The sequence below is a fragment of the Wyeomyia smithii genome, chromosome 1 (genome assembly GCF_029784165.1).
Source record: "Wyeomyia smithii strain HCP4-BCI-WySm-NY-G18 chromosome 1, ASM2978416v1, whole genome shotgun sequence".
In the NCBI taxonomy this organism is placed as follows: domain Eukaryota; kingdom Metazoa; phylum Arthropoda; class Insecta; order Diptera; family Culicidae; genus Wyeomyia; species Wyeomyia smithii.
Genome location: NC_073694.1, coordinates 27,265,867 through 27,286,478, shown reverse-complemented (window position 1 = coordinate 27,286,478; position 20,612 = coordinate 27,265,867). Strand labels below are relative to the sequence as shown.

The 20,612-nt window shown below is 38.8% G+C and overlaps 1 protein-coding gene across 18 annotated transcripts in view; it reads left to right on the top strand.

The window, feature by feature from the left end:
• Window positions 1-20,612, top strand: part of LOC129719173 (heparan sulfate glucosamine 3-O-sulfotransferase 6) — a 123,983-nt gene that overhangs the window by 54,673 nt on the left and 48,698 nt on the right. The window contains exon 3 of one of the 18 annotated variants that reach the window (XM_055670652.1): window positions 10,295-10,352. The exons of the other annotated variants lie outside the window; for them this stretch is intronic. The gene's annotated coding sequence lies outside the window, so the exon portion shown is untranslated. The remainder of the gene's footprint in view (window positions 1-10,294; window positions 10,353-20,612) is intronic. 18 annotated transcript variants of the gene reach the window in all.

Sequence of the window (20,612 nt, the reverse complement as noted above, 5' to 3'; positions counted from 1 at the left end):
GAGCTCAGGGGAACATAAGCGCATGTTTCCGTTCCACATACTGAGACTCCGGCTGAGTGCCGGTTCTTCGGGCCTGCAGCGGCTTTTGACACCCGCCGCACTGCGCGCTTTGTCCTCGGGATGGAATTCCGTGCCATTGAATGTGCTAGCCGGGGTTTTTATGCAACCCACGACAAAGATAGACAGGCGGCAGCCGAGAAACAAAGGCGGCAGTTCAGTCGCACAATACTAAAACGGGTTCTACGTAGTGGCAAAGGGTCGTCGTGGGTATACATCTGCGAACTGCGAATGCCGAAGCAGGAAAGCGGAGAATTTTAGCATGCAGACAGTAATGTGATTCGTTCGGTGAGTGTTAGACAAAAATAGAGACTAAGCATTCATTCCCATCGAAAATCCATTCCTCTTTTCGTTTGTATATTCAATTTTCGGCCCGAGAGACCGAATAATCCACGAAAATCTATGGGTATCGATGTAGCCGTGCGTACCTAAGGGGTCAAGTAGAGCATTTTAGAAATTATTTATTGCTTCTTAAGACTTCCTAAAATTTCTGATAGAAAATAAAAGCGAACCGTTTTTTCTCAGAAATGAGTTGTGCTCAATTTGGGATGATTTTCTTCATGGAAATATTCTAGCCTTTATAAGTGTTTGTTTGCTAATCCAAATTTGGATCAGTTTTCTTTTTTCATACCTGGCCTTGAAAAGCATTTTTTGTGCTGTTCTGAGCATAATTTCATTATTTATATAATAAAACTAATTAGTTTCGAAACGAGGTTATGTTCATAAAACTGGTGGATGTTAGTTCTTCCTGATCGAAAACATTTCTTATATTTCAAAACGTATTGCAATAAATTTCTGTTGCCTATAAATTTTTAAAACTCAATTTGGTATTATTTTTTCTTTGATTGTATTTAAAGCGTTTTTCAACTTTTTTTTTGTTCTGAGCTCATTTATTTCTTTGAGGCCTGAAATCGTTTAGAAGTGCTTTTTATCTTAGGAGCATTTCATCGTAGTTGATTCTTCGTTATACTGAGCCCAATTCAGAATATTTTGCCTTTTTGATTTTTAGAAACTATTTTTCTTCATTATGAGTTCAATTTACTATCATTTTCATGTTTTTTTCTGACCTTTTGGGGTTAATTTCGCCATTCCTTAGGAGGTGTTATACACTATGCAGATCTGAAATTTTGATAATTTACTTTTTAGTCTTTTTATCCTCTAGAGCATTTTTTTCATTTCTTAACATATTTTAGGATTATGTTTTTTAATATTGTTTAGTTTTTAGAATTATTTTTTCCAGCATTCTGAGCTGAATTTAATGTATTTTTTTACCTCTTAGGAACTAACTATAAGCGTTTTTTTTCACCATTCTGAGCTATGCATGGCATTTTTTTAACATATTGCTACTAATCCCGACGTAGGACTACGTCTTACTTTAGTAGAGTGGCATGCCGTCGAAGGTATAACGATAACGTGGTCTCTTAAAATACATATTCTGTTACCACCACTGAACGGATTTAATTCTCAATGTCTTGATAGAATGGTAAAGGTTGCCCCAAACTTGTGGTATAATAGCTGACACATTTTCCAAAAGTGAATTTATGAAAAGTTGGGTTGTAAATTGATCATGTTTCGCTTAGTTTCGCAGCATTCAGCCCATTATCAGCCCGCTTCTTTAGTTGAGAACAGGATGGACTATTGTAGAATCGTTTGTGCCATGAATCGTTTTGAATTCATGCACTGTTTTATCGCACACAAATGTTTTAATCGATAGGTTAAGGTCACTAACCTCAAACTTCTGCTATAACAATTAGAATTTCTTTACGATTGCGACCTAGTGACAAAATAAACTAAAAATCAATTGGAAAGTAGTGACTAATCACCAGGGTTGATATTAGTACAATCCTTTCAGAGTTCTCCCTTCCCGCTTTTTGCATGGAAGTGAACTGTCAAAACATTTCATTATATTTCATGCGATGGAAGCAAGACAACAAAATCAGTTTATCAGTTAACGAAGATTGTCAAGGCATCGGTCAGTGTCAGTGAAAAAGTGTTTCGGTGAGGTTCATTTTGGTTGAGTGGACTGTTTGTTTTTCTTTTTCGCTTTGAAGTGAAGATCATTTGGTTGGATTTGTCGTCAAATTTTGTTCCGTAACCGTGAACGATGCGCGCGATCCATTTCATCTGAGTATAACAGCACGTTACTAGGACGAAAATTTAGTGTGTCTGAAAGAGTGCTGCGATCATTGGAAGTGAAAATTGAAAATGAATGGCTGTAATTTTCGAAGAATTCTGCTGGGGAAAATGAATTTTATCAGCATTGCTAATCACACAAGCGATGTTTATTTTAGACGCATGTTGTAAGTGGTTCCGCCTTTTTTCAGATTATGTCATTTCCCCAGTTTCGCAAGTCGCTAGTAGATTTCATTCCATGTGTAATATGAATGTACGAGGAATGATCCTCATTTCGTGTTGACAACTTGGGGGAAAACTAAATTCTGTTCTATAACCTTAAATCGTCATTTTCAAGACGGTTCAATATTTTGTATGAAGTGTAATGAATTTTCCAAAAGAGAGCCAGAATTTTTTACACTGAGTGACCATCGCTTTTGGAAGCAGCCGTTATCATTTTCGTTCATAAGAACACTAAAAACGGTTCTTCTCAAAACCAGCACATATATAACTAAAGTGGTTGACAAACAATAATTTACGGATTCCCGCATCAAACATGCGGTCGTGTCTTGGATACTAACATCTACTTTTTTGGCAATTTTGAATTGGATTTGACAACATATTCTTTTCCTTTTTTTTTGTTTTTCGTTTTTTGTTTTATTGAAAGGTTAGCCAAAAATGACGCATTAGGCTTCGTACACAAATTACGTAACGCATGAAGGTAGGGGGAGGGGTGTTGAGTCCGCGTTACTTATTGTAACATAAGGGGGGGGGGGGTAGTTGAGACCGTTACGTTATTGTGATGTTTGCTCAAAATTACAAATTTGGAAGGAAGGGCAGGTTGTCCAGCGTTTCGTAATTTTGGGAGGAGGTCATAGCGAACGTTACTTATCGTTACATAGGGGGGGGTCTGAAATTTAGGTTTTTAGCGTTACGTAAACAAACTTTTTTTTATTTTTAAATAATTTTCGATCATTTAATTTTGCCTTTTTTGTTTGTCTTTTTAGCACAATCTGGCTTTTTTTGTCATACGTGTTTTTTATCCGCTAAAATTATTGTGACTGTTACTTTTTAGACATCTATTTGATTTATTTTGAAAAACTTCACACCTTGAGAGAGTACCTATTGATAGCTATGACAAACTATCGCAAAGCTTTGTACGCTGAACGAAAATAGTAAAACTTAACACTAAAGTCGCTTTTTACGCGGGGGATACATGCCGCGTAAAAAAACCGCGTAAATTCCGGAATCCACGTAAAAAAACCGCGAAAATTCCGGAATCCGCGTAAAAAAAAACAGTGTTAATTCTGCATTCCGAGTGAAGAAAAACCGAAATCCGCGCAAAAAAAACGCGTAAATTCCGGAATCCGCGTAAAAAAAACCGCGTAAATTCCAGAATCCGGGTATAAAAACCGCGTAAATTCCGGAATCTACGTAAAAAAACGCGTAAATTCCGGAATCCGCGTAAAAAAAGCCGCGTAAAAAGCGACCTTAGTGTATATGAGTGTTTTGGAAAAATAAAATTATTTGATGAGTTTTTTAAAAAAAGTTCTTTTACATATAAATAATAGATCTAGATCCCCTGAGTAAGGCCGAGTCCAATGGCCGGAACGTCGCACATAAAACATAGTAGTGTTTTATTCTACCTTTAATATTATAAAGGCGAATTCCCATTTGTATATAGTCAACCTTTTTGTTCAATCACTTCAACAAACTTTATTTTTTTATTATTTTCTTTTCTGAGTCCGTAGGTTTTCAATAACGTGTTTTACATTTTGTTTAAAGTTACAATTCTTTATAAGTGAAAATTTGAACATTTATCAGAGTTCTTAGTTCTGGTTTGTTCTTATTTTTTAAATTTAATTACCTATTTCTGCTTTTACAGTTGTTCACGGGAATTCTGCTTTTCGCCGTTACGTGCTTAGTTGGCGATCGGTGCTTTTAGTTTACCATTCTGAACTTATATTAGAATTATTCCTTTTTGTCCTCTGCTGACCTTACAATCGTTTTTTTTTGCAACACTGAGTTTAATTTTCTTTAATTTTTTATTTGTTCTGGCCTTTGAAACCGTTTGTCGCTTTTGGGTCTCAATTTGCGATCCGTTTTTTTGGCATTTGAGAATCTTTAGAAACGTTTTTTTGCTACTCTGAGCTAAATTTTGGAATACTTAAATTTTTCTGACCTTTAGAAGTAAAAAGCTTAATTTGTGAGCATTTTGTGCCGTTTCTGCGCTTAAAAACGGACTCCAGAAGCATTACCCTGTCATTCTGATCTTAATTTAGTGTCATTTTATGTTGAGCCTTTTCAAACTTTTTGACGTAGAACTACGTCTCTCAGAAAGTTCCGCTACATAGGGGATCGGGTGTCGACGGCTGAAAGCTGTAAACAGCATGACGAGAAGGATGACCCATACTAAAAGGGATGATCAACATGAAGAAGGACGATTTCGAGAAGGCGACTCTTGACGAAAGGGAAGTCTACCACGACATAGCCAGAACCAAACAGCCCAAGGTCGGCCCAGCTATACACCGAATTTCAGACAAAGCCTATTAAGCCAGCTGCGGGCAGACACCCACCATAACGTATGCCGTCATCACAAAAAATCTAGCGAGGAAAACGCCGTTGCACAGTGTTGCACCGTTGCAACAACAATGGTTTCTTACCTCGCTGCCAATCCAAGAATGGAAATAGGTTATTCACAAGCAAGAAATTTGCAACTCCGTATAGTCGGTCAAGTCAAACCAGCTGACCTTTACTATATACCAAAACCAGAGGTGTTCACAAAAGGATGGTTTAGAAGAATAATTTTTTTGGCGTATAAAGAAACAAATATATAGCCAGTACACTTTGAAGCGAAGTCCGCCAGCCAACAGAGCTCACACCGGACGAAAAAATTAAGTAAACACATAAGAATCATCGGAGGAAAAAAGCGCTAAACGCTCGTTTGAAAACAGGCACGAGTAACAAGACGATTGCACCAAAAGCTAAGAAGAGCCTGCGTAGGCCAGACACTCCTCTCTCTCCATGTCTTCTAGATGACTCACGGCTCGTGAGTGGGAGGCAATGAACAGGCCTCCCTAGGAATAGGAAACATTTTATTCCCAGGAACTTTTTACATTCCAATTTTATGGGCAGGAGTTTCCTTTCTATGCAACATTCCGTTCTCAAAAACAAGCTCTGAAATAGTAGTCGTGCGCGTGTGTGATTTATCAGTGCTTACAACGCACTTGGCAATTTTTAGTTATCTTGTGGGAACGCTACTATATTCAGCATTCAAATCGACGCCCTATTTCCCATGGGGAAAAGACAATGGCGGCCACGTGACCAAAATCGAACAAGTAAACACCGATATCTAGAATGCGATTAAGTAAATAACCGGCGTGTGGCCACGAGTAAATCTAACGAGACAGAAAAATACAAGTAAATAGCTAGTAATTAGGATTAGACAAGGACAGGACGGAGAATCGGACAGAAGAATTGATTCCCTCCGATTCTTTCTGGTAGAGTAGAATTGAGTTTGATTTGATTGATCAATTTAATAGAATTACAGAAGAGAATCAGTGCGCAAATTTGATTCCTGCACTTACAAAGATTTTGGTGGTTATCACAAGTCTCGGGCAAAGTAAAGCTTTGCAGGTGTACGATAAAAATCCAAAAATCAATTTTTTACTCATCCGCAGAAAATTGTACTTTAATTATGCGAACTATAGTACTATTGAAAATGTTTAAGCCTTGTCGAAAAACAAATTTCGACCTCTGATTGGTCGCTTAATGCTTGCTACCCCAAACAATTTTGCTTGCTACCCCCGATCAGTATCATATCCGATTTCTAGTTGAACAACAAATGGTGCTTTTCAGGACAAAACATGATTAAAGTTTCAATACTTTTGCAAGATGGTTTTTGCGCTAGAATTAAAAGTGAAATGTTGTTTCAATCTGCATACACTCTGACCGTTAACACTCATTTGGCCGCATAGGGTTTGTTCCTTTCCTGTACGATATTTAATAATCATAACACTTTCGTCAAAATGTTGGAACGCCTCAACAAAGACGTTTGGTAATTCGCCTTTATAGTAACATGTCGAACTCTACCTACGTCAGCGCGAACAGAATTTTGTTATCCCCCAGCCGCATAGCTGCAATATGAAACACGTAGCAACTTAACAAACTGTTGAGAGTGCGTTGCATCTTTTCTATATCAGCTTCTATTCGACAATAAACTGAAAATTCTAGAAGACAAAGCTTAACATAAAAGAGGAGCAAGTTATAAAACGGGTGTGGCCTCCTACAACATCTCTTTGGGCTATAACTACATCAAATCACTTTACTATCGGATAATGCGACCATCGGGCATAATTCAGCAGTAGCGGAAGCTTTGCCTTGTTTTGGCAACAACACGAGCATTCTGGTATCCTGGTATTCAAAATCTGCTTGCCGTCTTATTTTCAGTGTGAAAACAGCTTTCCACTGTGTTGTCATAGTGCCTCGTTCCCCCTGTCGAGGAAGTACAGAGGTGCGATGAGTATTATATCCGACTTTAAACTGAACAAAAAAATCGTTCTTTTTACGACAAAACAAATAATTGATTGAAGATTCAATAAAAACAGTGTTGTAAGAAACATCGAAATATAAAAAAGCTACGTCATTTATGTTTGTTCCCTTAAGTTCTACGTCAACTTTTCGGCCGGGGCTTTGCACACAACCGTTCTGTTTTTTTTGCATTCTAGACCAAGCTTATGAAAAAGACTGGAGAGCGACACTATAATGACGACTTTTTTCTCTCTTCAATTTTCACAACAGCCTATTCATGAGCTATTTATAAGCTTTTCATGAGAGTTCACATACAGCTACAGCATACTTAAGGCTACGAAACTGTCTTGTGTTGCACACGAAAGCTCATTCTTCCGCATGTATTTTGTTCGTTCGGGCATGACAGCCTAGTTTGCTCATTTTGAGGTTGTCCTGTTGGCTTGGCTTGCGTTGTTGACAGCCTGCTGATCGGGTGCGGCTGTTATCGATTGGCACTTTTTCGTTTCTTCTTTTTCATAGACCGGTGGCATATTGAATACAAAGCAAACCGTTTCATATGTGTTTCCATTGTTGATATTATTCCCCACGTGAGAAAAAACGTGTCTTACTGACGTGAATCATAGTCACCTGACATCCCGCTCAGATTCGTGCCGAAGGATGTCGAAGATTATGGGCTGTCATTTGCGACAGCATGGAAGAACCAACAGACATAAGGAGATGAAAAATAACAGCCCGTTTGGCATTGCATGTGTGCGCTGTCGTCAGTTACTATCGGGTTTTGTGCCGAATGTACGGGGAGCTGTGCAATGCAATGACAGCCGAATCAGTTGAAAACTTGCTGTCATGGATATGCAGCCTTTTCATAAGCTTGTTCTAGACTCAATTTAAGATTTTTTTTGGCCATTCGCCTAAGTTTAACTTGGGATCAATTTTTTATCGTTATTTAAGCGATATCGAATTCCTTGTTTACCTTTAAAGACCTTATGATGCATTAACCGGTATTGTGCTTAATATAGAACGAGTTTTTCGTGTTTTTTTTTGAGCTTATCTGGAATCATATTTTTTGAGCTAATTTTGGCTTTTAGAATATTTTTACAACACCGCGTAAAAATATTCAATCCATTGTGCCAACCGGTATTTAATCGGTTATATTCAAATAACTGATACTGACAGAATGATAGAAGGCGATAACTGTTATAACGATGATGCATCAAAAATTCAATCAAACTTTCTTTTGTACTTGGTGAGCTTTGAGAATAGACGTACGAGTTAAGGAAATTATAATTGCTAACAGTTGAGTGTTAGTGAATTAGGAAATCAGCGGCACTAGTTTAAAAGTTAATAAATCTAGGGTATTCTGAATTAGTACGGTATTATAAATTGGAAACAAAGGACACACGACTCAGCTGGTAAAAATAGGAACTAAAGATATTCAAACCACGTAGGAAACGATAGGATAAACTAAAATGTGATCTTCCGCTACTGTTTCAACAGAAAGCTGATACAAAATCTTCTCGGTTTTCAGATCCGAACAAGCGGTTTCTGAGTTTAATTCAGAATCAGTTTTTTTTCGATCTACAGAAGCTTTTTTCGGCATCCTGAGATAATTTGGAAATATTTACTTTAATGGCCTTTTCTGATCTTGAGAATCTCCCCTTTACTTCAATCTGAGTCCAAATTAGGATTATATTTATGATTTCGTTTTAGTCTTTAGATTTTTTTCGCGGCATTCTGAACCTAATTTAGAACCACCTTTTTATCTTTCCTGGTCTTTAGAAGCGTTTTTAGACATCCTGAGATTAATTCGGAATTATTTTCTTTTTTTGCCCTTATCTGTCGTTTTTAGAAGTGAATACCTGAGCTTCTCTAAACTTAATTCTAGATCGTTTTTTGTCCTTTATCTTCTTTAGCAAGCTAATTTCATAACAATTTCTCTTTCGCTATTCTAGGCTTATCTCTGGATGATTTTTCTCTTTTTACCTTTTCATCATCTTGAGGCGTTTTTTAGACTTTAAAAAGTCATTTGGTTTTTCAAAATCGTTTTTTCGCCATTCGAAGCTCAATTTAGAATCATTTTCTTATTTGTTTTGATTTCTCTGTCGTTAACTTGATTTTTCCAATTCAATTTAGAATCATTATCTAGAACTTTTTACCCAGTTTTATGTTTGAAATAAATAATTCGCTGAAAATCCCTCCCGTATTGAAATCCTACGTACGGCTGTTATTGCGAATAGAAAGGTCGTGCCTCAAGGGACCGATTTTCTCTAATTTTCCTTCTCTTACTACGGGTAGCAGGTATCAGATTAAAATCTCTCCTACCTTGAATTCAATTTAAATCCAGTCTTAGCTGCCAACCCAAGCCAACTCAAGCCAACCTCACGAAAGGGGGTGGGGATTATCGTTTACCGTGCCGTACCGTCGTCATCATCCCTGCCACAGTGGATTTTATGCGGGCTAAACCTAATGGATGCTTTATCGGCTTCTGTGATAAACTTCCGATGCACACGGCGGAGCTTCGACTGACATACGACGACACTTCACTTTATCGCTATATCTGTGTGTATATTCCGTTTAACATGCGTCGGAACGGACATTGATTGGTGGACTGATGGCATATCGTTGCTTTCTGATGGCTTTGTGACCCGATGATCGTTTGCGATAGTTTACTCTTGGTCTAACATGGGTATCAGCTCTAATGACAACATTTATCACTGCATCGTGTGTCCGTGTGTGTGTGTGTATGTCTCCAACAGCACTCCTATGAAGTATGGCAATAAAAGTGGAGCTGGAAAATAGCGTGTTATCACGCATTTGGGGTTCTTTCCGTATTCCCAGACAACTTGACGTATTAACCACAAATCGACTTTTTGTTGTTCTTTACTCTAATACCAAAGTCCAATTGAAAAACAAAAAAAAAGTATCCTCCGACAATGACGGGAAGGAGAAACTTCAACTAAGTACAGTCACAATGCCAGCAGCTGGCTGTTCTCTCCCAACCCCCAGTAGAGTCGTTCTACTTGATTGGTTCCGGCTGCTGCTGGAGATGGCCAAAGTTAGTTTTATAGTTTTTTTTTTACATTCAGCTTCGGCTTCGGTACCGAAGCAGAGGCAGGCGGCCAAAACCACCGCAACTTGCGGTATTTCCGATCCTGTGTTCGACATTGTGCTAAGATGACAGCCTTTATCTATTGTGGCGGCACGCAAGATGCTGGGTAAGAGGAAGTCCAGAGGGAAAAAGCTCTTTGGTCCGGTAGAAAAAAAAACTGTTTCGGAGAACATCGGGTGAGGGAGTTTGAGGGGATTCCGGTAGCGTTGTGAAAGTTTTTACAGTTGTGAGCACTTTTCGAACAAAAGATGGAAAGATTGTGTGCAAAAGAGTCGCAGTGTTTCGTTTGGCATAGGTTTGAAACGATTTTAAATGGCTCTAAGATGGAGTAAGAAATTGCTCAAATACTAACTAATTTGAATCTAGTAGAATCATACCTAAGTTGACAGTAAAGTGTAGTAATACTAATACTTTTACCTATAATAAAAAAAATTCTACGTTTTTTCTGTGTTGGTAAGTAAATTTGATCCATCTTTTTTTCTGTTTCAGGTAAACGACCGTTAAAAGTGTTTCAACTCTTTCTACATGTGGACATTCTTTTCTTCAGGTAACAATCTGTCTGTTTTTCTGTTGATTTCTGTTGTTAAAAATATTCTGTTGTTGGAAACAAATCTGCCAAACGAACGCATTGGAAACGAACACATTGCCTCAACGATAAAGAAACTGAATACATACATATAAATTCCCAATCCGCGATGCAGGAATTTCAACATTAAAAAATTTACCCTCGGATCTAAGCATCGGCAAAGTTTACCGCATGAGGTGTGAGTTTTTCATCAATTCCGTATGTTGGCAACCAGCCGAATCCAATCCCAGGCCCGAGACACCATTGAAAGAGCCAAAATATAGCTACGGTAGATGTTGCTGTTTTTACTCACCTCGGAATCGTTTTTTTCTCTCGGCCGTATGCTAACGATGTTGTTATTCCGTTTCATTAATCCAAGGATTGCCGCAGCTACTGTTTGCCCGACTAGACGGAGTCTGTGCGACACATTCTTCACCGTTGGCACAAGCACCGGCGATGGCCGCAGCAGTCAGCAGACGGTTTGTCCGCCGAAGCAAGGAAAATTCCGACTAGACATCGTGGAACCTAGAATTATATAAATATATACTATATCTAGTTAGAGAGATTATGGGAATCGTTCGATGTAGTTTTTTTGCTCGCTCCCTCTCTCTCTCTCGCTATCTGACAATTCACGCCGCGCAAGCTGTCACAGACAAGCGGAGCGCGCTTTAGCTTGACGATTATCTGTTGCTAGCAAAACGGGCAATGAAATCGTTTTTTTTTCTCGAATTCGAAACGACAAAGCGCCCTGTTTCGTAACAACGGCCCCCGGATAAAATGGGATTATTTCTCTGTCAATTGCGACTGGCGAGGTATACGAAATGAGGCTGTAAAATATGGGTCGGCCCATAAATCGTGCGGGTCAAGGGAGATAAGAAAATTGCGCGGAATTGCGGCCTGCAGAAGAAAATCGAATTTCAATGAGAGGCGGATTTTGCGCCAAGTGTTGAACGTGTCGCCAAATGTACGACGGCGTTGGAAATCAGACGATGGCATTGCAATGAATCTAAATAACTTCTCCCAACGCGGGTGTGAGGTGGGAATGGGAGCACTCTAGCCAGAGACACCACCTGCTGCTAATAGAGTCATAAAGTTGCTTGCTAAATAAATTAAACTCTCGAGCGGTCAGGGCCATCAAGTGCGCGGTCACGGTCGGAACTGGACGGTCAGCAGAATCTGCTCCAAAATGGGTGCCAGAGGAGTTCTGTATCCATTACGAAGCGTGAGTGGCTCAATCGGAACGGAATCAAATTATTAGTTTGAGCCAGAAGAATCAGGCCTGACGGCTGGCAGTTGTTGTCTAGAGACCGAAACCTAATGTAAGGCCATTTTTATTTAATCAAAGATGGCGACTTGAGCTTTCTAGGAACCTGTATAAAACTGTGGGAAAACCGTTCACAAATCTCCCTCCCCCCAAGTGTTCGCAATCAATTTGAAATTCAATGTGGCAACTTCTGATTTTCATAAATCCATGAAAATTGGTCATATGTTTTTTCGAATTATTTCATTCTTTTTGTCTAATGACTCAACATTCAAGTTTTGTAGAGCAGACAGTGCATGTAATTAGAAAATGTGAGAACGAACAAACATTTAACAAGATGTGGAACAAAATCGAAGAAATTAAACAGAAAAGATTGAAAAGAATTAAGACAAGTTGCAAATAAAAAAAAGAGGCATCACCACTAAGGTTGCAAAGAAGAAAAGAAATATAAAGACTGCAAAAAGGGGAGTAGCAAATAAAAACAAAGTAATAATGTCGAGTGTAAGGAGGAAGTAAGAAAACTATGAATAGAGAATGATAACACAGAAAGGAAGAACAACAGAAGAGTAAAAGATAGAGGAAAAATAGCAAATCCATCAAGTATAACACGAGCGGCATTTTGGGGAAGGAAAGGGAGTTCTGTAGAAAGGTAGAATGATTATCCAAATTTTCAGCAAAATCTATCAAGTCTTGCCGGAAATATTGTAATTTAGTGATTTTGATTAGGGTTTGCAATATTCCCGGGATTCGATTTCCCGGGAAACGGGAATGAAAAATCTCATTTCCCGGGAATTCCCGGGAACCCGGGAATGGAAAAAAAATCATAGCAAAAATGAGATTTCAAACAAAGTTTATAATAAAAGGTAACAAAAAATCGGTTACAATTTCATTACAAATACGCATTTAAACGAATTGAAAAAAAATACAAAAGATATTCTAGTTTACATTAGCAATTCGCGATCGGTTTTCACAGCAAATGTTTGCAGGAGAGAACGTTCAAGGTCTTCATGTCGTTAAACAATCCCTTCAGATCCGTTGACAATTTTCCGTTAAGCCCAAATAATATAATGTACTTTTGTAAAACTTTGCTTAAGTCCGCTGAATCACCGCCAGTGTTAAATTACCAGAATATTTCCAAATGATCGATTCCAGCTACATTGCATTAGAAACTGGAGTGTTCAGTATTAGGTAGACGAGGCAAATATGTGTTATATTTGGTACGGACATTTTTTGGCAAAATTTTTTTCGGGTAATATATATGCAAATGTTTGCTCAAAGTTTTGTTTGCTTAAAAGATAGCAAAGCGCTCATTTTTATCGAATATATTTGGTATGCCATGACGATGCAAGTTATGTTCCGAAAAAAACTTTGTAGATAATTTAGTTGTCATTGGCAGAGATTTTTTATCAATTTACAGAGTTCAAAAAATTTTGTCAATGAACAAAGAAAAAATTCAAGCAAGCTATTCGCTCAGTAGTGAACTGACTAGCAAAGAACAATATTAGACGAAGCAAATGTTTGCCTAGAGAGCTTCGTAGCCGCAAGGTTACAGAGTCCGCTTTGATAAGCGAGTGGTCGTGGGTTCGAATCTTAGTAGAATCAGGCCATTTGGTTGTCAAAGGACTTTAACATGGGTTCATTCGCAGGCTCTCTACTACATACCCCCTTCCTTCAAGCTGAATTCTATAGTACCTTTGCTGACTTTCATCCTAACAAAAAAGTCCCTCTTATAATAAAACTGTTCTGAGTAACGTATAATAGTTCTCTTCAGGAAATTGTAATTATGACGCGGTCTTGGCTGGAGGAACGAGGTTTCGATAAGACTCCTTCCTCTTGACAAAAATATAAGTCCTACTTATAATAAACCTGACCAGAGGTGAAGCATTGAGTGCCTCTTTAGGGAATTGTGATCGTGACGCGGTGTTGGTAAGAGGAACGAGGTTCCATAAGACTCCTTCCTCTTGACAAAATAAGTCCTTCTTATAATAAAACTGATTCCAGAAATATTTACCCTCTACAGGGAATTGTAATTGGCGATATTGGCACGAGGAACGAGGTTTCGATAAGACTCCTTCCTCTTGACATAATAAGTCCCTCGTAGAACAAACCTGGCCAGAGAGGAACGTTAGGTGTAGCCTCAGTTCAGGGAATTGTAATTCGGCGATATTGGTAGGATAGAAAAGAGGCTCGGCGGTATAGTAGAGCAGTAAGCTTGAAATGGAAGGGTAAACTCTCACACACAAGCACGGATATAAATATAAAAAAGCGTATCATTTACTTTAATAATGATACTGCCAATAATATGAAGTGCGAAGTACAGAAAACACCTGGGCAATATCACGATAGATCAAAATGTCTCTGGTCGCAGTGATGAGTCCACACAGAGGAAAAAAAATGTTTGCCTAATTTTTCATTTACAGAATAAGACATCAAATTTTTTTGACAGATAATCTAATATTACACGACAAGCAAATATTGACCGTCATTTCAAGCAAATATTTGCTTCGTTTTACACCTACTTAAGTGCTTTACACTTTGACGACGTCAGTTTCGTGTTTTGATAGGGTATTTAGTTTTATTGCACTATTGTATAGAAAACTATAAGTTTTGCGATTTTTTCTAGGTACTCGGGAATCACGGGATCCCGGGAATCAAAATTTCTGTTCCCGGGATTAGGGAATCCCGGGAATGGTATTTCCCGGGGAATCGTTCCCGGGATTGCAAACCCTATTTGGAACGCTGCGATCGAATGAGTTGACTGCTCAGCCTTGCTGTGCTAAAATCAGCTGTTGCTCTGCCGGCTGCGGGTCGAGTGAATTTCTAGCAAAAGACATCGTCATCTGAGAAGAATTTGGGATCTTTTTCTTTTTTGGCCTTTTCTGGCCTCAGAGGGGGATTTTGGCGATACTGAGCTTAATTTGGGATCATTTTCTTGTTTGGCCTTTCAGGTGATTCTGAGCTCACTTTGGGATTATTTTCTTTTTTGGCCTTTTCTGGCCTTTAAAAGATGTTTTTGGCGATTCTGAGCCTAATTTGGGATCATTTTTATTTTGGCCTTTTCTGGCCTTTAGAAGCACTTTTCGGCGATTCTCAGCTTAATTTGGGATCATTTTCGATTTTGGCCTTTTCTGGCCCTCAGAAGGGGTTTTTGACGATTCTGAGCCTAATTTGGAATCATTTCTTTTTTGGCCTTTAGAAGCACTCTTTGGTGATACTGAACTTCATTTGAGATCATTTCTATTTTACCTTTTCTGGTCTTAAGAAGTACTTTTCGGCGATTCTGAGCTTGATTTGGGATCATTTTCTATTTTGGCCTTTTCTGGCTTTAAGAAGGGGTTTTTGTCGATTCTGAGCTTGATTTGGGATCATTTTCTATTTAGGCCTTTTCTGGCCTTTCGAAGGGGTTTCTGGAAATTCTGAGCTTGATTTGGGATCATTTTCTTGGCGATTCTCAGCTTAATTTTGGATCATTTTCTATTTTGGCTTTTTCTGGGCTTTTGAAGGGGTTTTTGGCGATTCTGAGCTTAATTTGGGATCATTTTCTATTTAGGCCTTTTCTGGCCTTTAGAAGGGGTTTTTGTCGATTCTGAGCTTGATTTGGGATCATTTTCTTGTTTGGCCTTTTCTGGCTTTTAGAAGGGGTTTTTGGCAATTCTGAGCTTAATTTGGGATCGTTTTCTATTTTGGCTTTTTCTGGCCTCTAGAAGGGGTTTTTGGCGATTCTGAGCTTGATTTGGAATCATTTTCTTGTTTGGCCTTTTCTGGCCTTTAGAAGGGGTTTTTGGCGATTCTGAGCTTGATTTGGGATCATTTTCTATTTTGGCTTTTTCTGGCCTTTAGAAGGGGTTTTTGGCGATTCTGAGCTTAATTTGGGATCATTTTCTTGTTTGGCCTTTTATGGCCTTTAGAAGGGGTTTTTCGGCGATTCTTAGCTTCATTTGAGATCATTTTATTGATTGACCTATTCTGGCCTTTAGAAGGGGTTTTTGGCGATTCTGACCTTGATTTGGGATCATTTTCTTGTTTGGCCTTTTATGGCCTTTTGAAGGGGTTTTTGGCGATTCTCAGCTTAATTTGGGATCATTTTCTATGTTGGCTTTTTCTGGCCTTTAGAAGGGGTTTTTCGGCGATTCTTAGCTTCATTTGAGATCATTTTATTGATTGACCTATTCTGGCCTTTAGAAGGGGTTTTTGGCGATTCTGACCTTGATTTGGGATCATTTTCTTGTTTGGCCTTTTATGGCCTTTTGAAGGGGTTTTTGGCGATTCTCAGCTTAATTTGGGATCATTTTCTATGTTGGCTTTTTCTGGCCTTTAGAAGGGGTTTTTGTCGATTCTGAGCTTGATTTGGGATCATTTTCTTGTTTGGCTTTTTCTGGCCTTTAGAAGGGGTTTTTGGCGATTCTGAGCTTGATTTGGGATCATTTTCTTGTTCAGCCTTTTCTGGCCTCTAGAAAGGGTTTTTCGGTGATTCTGAGCTTAATTTGGTATCATTTTCTATTTAGACCTTTTCTGGCCTTTAGAAGGGGTTTTTGGCGATTCTGAGTTTGATTTGGGATCATTTTCTTGTTTGGCCTTTTAGGGACTTTAGAAGGGGTTTTTGGCGATTCTCAGCTTAATTTGGAATCATTTTCTATTTTGGTTTTTTCTGGCCTTTAAAAGGGGTTTTTGTCGATTCTGAGCTGGATTTGGGATCATTTTCTATTTTGGCCTTTTCTGGCCTTTAGAAGGGGTTTTTTCGGCGAGTCTGAGCTTAATTTGGGATCATTTTCTATTTAGGCCTTTTCTGGCCTTTAGAAGGGGTTTTTGTCGATTCTGAGCTTGATTTGGGATCATTTCCTTGTTTGGTCTTTCCGGGCCTTTAGAAGGGGTTTTTGGCGATTCTGAGCTTGATTTGGGATCATTTTCTTGTTTGGCCTTTTCTGGCCTTTAGAAGGGGTTTTTGACGATTCTGAGCTTGATTTGGGATCATTTTCTTGTTTGGCCTTTTATGGTTTTTGGAAGGGGTTTTTGGCGATTCTCAACTTAATTTGGGATCATTTTCTATTTTGGCTTTTTCTGGCCTTTAGAAGGGGTTTTTGTCGATTCTGAGCTTGATTTGGGAACATTTTCTATTTTGGCCTTATTCTGGCCTTTAGGAGGGGTTTTTGGCGATTCTGAGCTTGATTTGGGATCATTTTTTTGTTTGGCCTTTTCTGGCCTTTAGAAGGGGTTTTCGGCGATTCTAAGCTTCATTTGAGATCATTTTCTTGATTGACCCTTTTAGGCCTTTAGAATGGGTTTTTGGCCATTCTGAGCTTGATTTGAGATCATTTTTTATTTTGGCCTTTTCTGGCCTTTAGAAGGGTTGTTTGGCGATTCTGAGCTTCGTTCGGGATCATTTTCTTGGCCTTTTCAGGCCTTCAGAAGGGGTTTTTCACGATTCTGAGCCTAATTTGGGATCATTTCTTTTATTACCTTTTCTGGTCTTTAGAAGCACTTTTCGGCGATTCTGAGCTTAATTTGGGATCATTTTCTATTTTGGCCTTTTCTGGCCTTTAGAAGGGTTTTTCGGCGATTCTGAGCTTGACTTGGGATCATTTTCTTGTTTGGCCTTTTCTGGCCTTTAGAAGGGGTTTTTCGGCGATTCTGAGCTTCATTCGGGATCATTTTCTTGATTGACCTTTTCAGGCCTTTAAAAGGTGTTTTTGACGATTCTGAGCCTAATTTGGAATCATTTCTTTTTTTGGCCTTTAGAAGCACTCTTTGGTGATTCTGAACTTCATTTGGGATCATTTCTTTTTTACCTTTTCTTTAGAAGCACTTTTCTGCGATTCTGAGCTTAATTTGGGATCACTATCTATTTTGGCCTTTTCTGGCCTTTAGAAGAGGTTTTTCGGCGATTCTGAGCTTCATTTGGGATCATATTCTTTTTGGCCTTTCTGTTCTTTAGAAGGTGTCTTGGGCGATTCGGAGCTTAATTTGGGATCATATTTTTCAGGGTACATGTTTATATAGAGTCGCGCAAAGAGAAAATCTATCGTCCGGGCAACACAGTTTTTGTACCGTTTGTTGCCAAGAACTATATAGTACTGTTTTTTACCATGTATAAGCGAATATCGTTTTTTGAAATTTGTCACAAGGTATACAGTTTCAAAAGATTACACCGGTGATGCTTTGTTAAATGTCACTGAACCAGGTGACAGGTTTATGCTGGATTACATATATGTAGTTGAAATTTCGGAAAAACATAATCACTTTGTTTATTTACATTGCTCTATTGGTACCCTTGTTTGACGTTAAATTGGTTCCTTGGGTTTCAGCTTTGCGCGACTTTATATTATAAACATAGACTCTGATTTTCTTGTTTGGTCTTTAGAACCTTTTTTCGGCGTTTCTGAGCTTGTATTGAGACCATTTTCTTGTTTGGTCTTTTCTGGCCTTTAGAAGGGTTATTTTGGCAAATGATAAACCAGTTCAACACAGCAACGCGTAACGTATATTTATTCAAGAGCATAATTTTACCTTGCAGTTCACTTCACCAAAACTGCTAGCGTTAAATCTAATATTTGCGGCATCTAGTAGTTGCGCTAAATCTTCCGGCAACCATTATTGGTTGCATGTTAAACCTACAAATAAGATTTTACCACAATAGAGATAACTAGTTTCTTGTTGTTCCTGCCTTTTCTTTTAACTGTTGTTGACTCTAGCGAGGTTTCATAACTTTCGCCAGGACTTGAATCGGTGCTACTGGCTTCCGTTTCTGTTGAAGCCTCCGGTGAGCTTTCGGTAGGATCTGTAGGACTGTCGAAATCGGTGCTGCTGTCATCGACCTCTGTTGATGCTTCTAGTGAGCTTATTGTTGTTACCAGCACAATTAAGAATAGAACAAACATTTTTTCCACTTTGAACACCAAAAGGTACTGCAAACAGCAAACGATAATGGCAAACTGAATCGAACGGCAGACTTTCGAGTTTGTATACGGAACTTACCAGCTGACACCGAAACCGGACAAAGAATCCCGTAAGACGACGTTTGAGACTATAAAATATGTTCAAGGACAAGGACAACCACATTAACCGGTTCGAAGCCACAAAATCAGTTTCGCCGCTAACGTATCATCTTAACTCACGGTATTTTTGTCTGAACCATTTCAAAATCGAGAATTCGCTGTCTATAATTAATTCAAACAATTCGGAATAATTAGCACCCTGTCAAACATTATCACAGTGATTTTGTTTGGTCAGTTTTTTTTTTTTCAAATTTATGTTGACTATTAGTTTAGTGCATTGCAGATCTGTATGCATTCGCTTTGTACATTGCAAGATTCAATCATATGACAAATAAATGACCATATTTTCTGAACCCCCAAGCCAGGCAGCGTGTACCTAGCGAGCCGCGAAACAGAGAGAAATCTTCTCGTTTCAGAAACGAGGGTTTTTTTAGCAGAAAAACCAACTCAGAAGTAACTAAATGTTATCGGATGTTTCTGTTTCCTCTTTGCCTGTAGATATGGGGAAGCATCATTGACTCTTGACACATTGCATTGAATTATCTTTGCGATTGATTTTTTTTTATTTTACAAATAAATCCATGATTTAGTAATATACACAGCAATTATTAGGACCGTACTGATGAGATATGCTTTCGAGAATATCTCTAACCAATCGGCTTGGTTGGCAATAAATTAAATTAGATTAGACAAAAACTCATTTGTTCGAGTGTACCGTCATGACTAAAAGTGTAATAAACTGCTGTTCAGCACGTTTTATAACACGTTTAATTCAGGGAAAAATTTTCAAATAATGACAAACCAGTTAAGCACAATAACCAGTAATGTATGTTTCCTTTAAACGGACTGTCATTCCGTTTTATTTGCTGTTCGCCTTGTTTAAACTATCTAACACTACTCGGAAGCCTTCAAGCATTTACCACTTGAAACTCTTCCGGCAGAAACCTTCCTTTCGCTGTTGATGCTTCTTGTGAGTTGCACGTTATTATCAAAATAATTAGGAATAAGATAAACATGTTTCTCTACTTTCTGCTATTTCTCAAATTAATTCGAACACCGAAAAGTAGTGTAAATAGCAAACGACAGTCCCAAACTGAATCGAGCTGCAGAATATTGACCTTTTACGCCATCTTGAAATTCAAAACAAATGTTGGCATCATTTGGTAGTAATTCAAATTAAAAAAGGTTGACCCTTTTGAATATTTATTTTGACATTTATTTTTCTTCCAACCCCGATAGCAGCCCGGATCACGCAGTGGACCGCAAAAATCCAAACGAAAGCTGTAACTAACGCGGCCCGCAGCCGCCGTCACAGGAAACGAAGCTCGCGGAAACCACCAATCCGGGGTCCGAATGAATTTGAAGACGATGATAGCACAAAGCGCTCGTTTCAATTTATTACCACTTCGACGCAAAAAATGGATATATACGCCCCCGAAACCACAGGTTACGCGATATTTTAATAGGTCTACATTATCTTTCTCATTCTGCTGCTCCGTCCCGCCGTACAATCAATGCGCCATTCGTTAGGTGGCGTGCGTTTTGCAATAATATCGCACTGACTGTAAGCGACGGTGGTAAACCGCAAATTGTTGGTGTCGTTCATACCCATAGTAGGCTAGACTAGGCTAGGCAGGATGGGAAAATTGGTCCGTTTTCCACCCTATTTGGAATAATGATGGTTCCATAATGGCTTGGGTGATGGAGAGGAGGTGCTGCTCATTAAACTAAAGCATACTGTTGTGCTTGCTGCGGGAGTGAGTTTCGCGCGTGTCGCATCTGCAAATTTTACATTCCTACATACATTAAAAGTGACAGGCAAGTGAGAATTCAAGTGGTCCTCGTGAGTTCTTTCATTATGCATCCAACGGAGAAGCGAATCGCATCGGATGCGGGAAGCGTACGTATGTACACAAGTGAGCCTGAATAAGCAAAAAACGGGCCCTGAACGCCAGGCCAGGTTAATTGCCGAGAACGAGGAGTCCGGTA